Here is a 1063-nt window from a genome sequence, read left to right as displayed (position 1 = left end):
CACACACACACACACAGCTACACACACACAGACACAAACACACACCCTCTCTCTCATTCTCTCCCCCCCCCGCGCACACACACGACCACCTCCACAAACCACCCCTTCTCAGGGCCCCAAAGTCTCCAGAATTAAAATAAAATGAAAGGAAAAGAAAAGTCAAGAAGGAATTTCCCAACCTCGTGCCCATGTTTGTTCAAGAAAACGCGCCGTCATACTTCTTCTGACGTCACCTCTGGCCAGAATCATGGCTGCTTGTAAGAGATACCACTGTCTTGAAGACAACCTGATGTACATTGTATATCGCAAGGCTGTGGAATCAGATAAGATAAGATAAGATAAGATAAGATAAGATAAGACAGTACTTTATTATCCCAAAGGGAAATTTTCCTCGACTGTGCAGGACCGTAAAAACACATGCAGGTATACATGTACATAAAAAAATAATTAATTATATAATAATATTACTCTCATTAAAATTCAATATGAAAGGAGAAGTAAAGCTGACAAAATGTACATTTACATCAAATGCTTCATTCAACCACAGGCAGGAATTTAAATACAAGACCTTTAAAGTTATGTACAGATACATACTCTAAGAGCAACACACATCTATGCTCATTCTGACAAAATTCTTACCAGATGTACGTCAGTTTTTTGGGGGCATATTATATTATTATGGAAACAGAACAGTCCGCTTTACTAGATGATAATAATAAAAAAGTAAAGTTGTTCCCGCATCCGATCCGGACATTGGAGATTGCTTTTTCTAGCGAGACAATTTCCTGGGCCTTCGGCATATTGTTGGGGTAGGGTGGCCAGTTCCTTCCCTCGCCGCCTTTACTTCCCCAACTCGAAGTCAGGAACCCATTACTGCTGGGTGGGCAGGAAGGGACGAAAAAAAAATCCCTGTCCGAACCGAGGCTCGAACTGTGACTAAATGATATAATTTCGTACATTCGTATTTTGTCTAAGACGGCTATCCCAAATCGAGGAAAAGAGTGGTTGTCTGTCTTTAGAAGATAGAATCTTGGACAGTGTCATTTAGATATAGAAAATAGGG

This window comes from Aplysia californica, unplaced genomic scaffold (assembly GCF_000002075.1).
Source record: "Aplysia californica isolate F4 #8 unplaced genomic scaffold, AplCal3.0 scaffold00619, whole genome shotgun sequence".
Taxonomy (NCBI): Eukaryota; Metazoa; Mollusca; class Gastropoda; order Aplysiida; family Aplysiidae; genus Aplysia; species Aplysia californica.
This window is presented reverse-complemented; position numbering follows the sequence as displayed.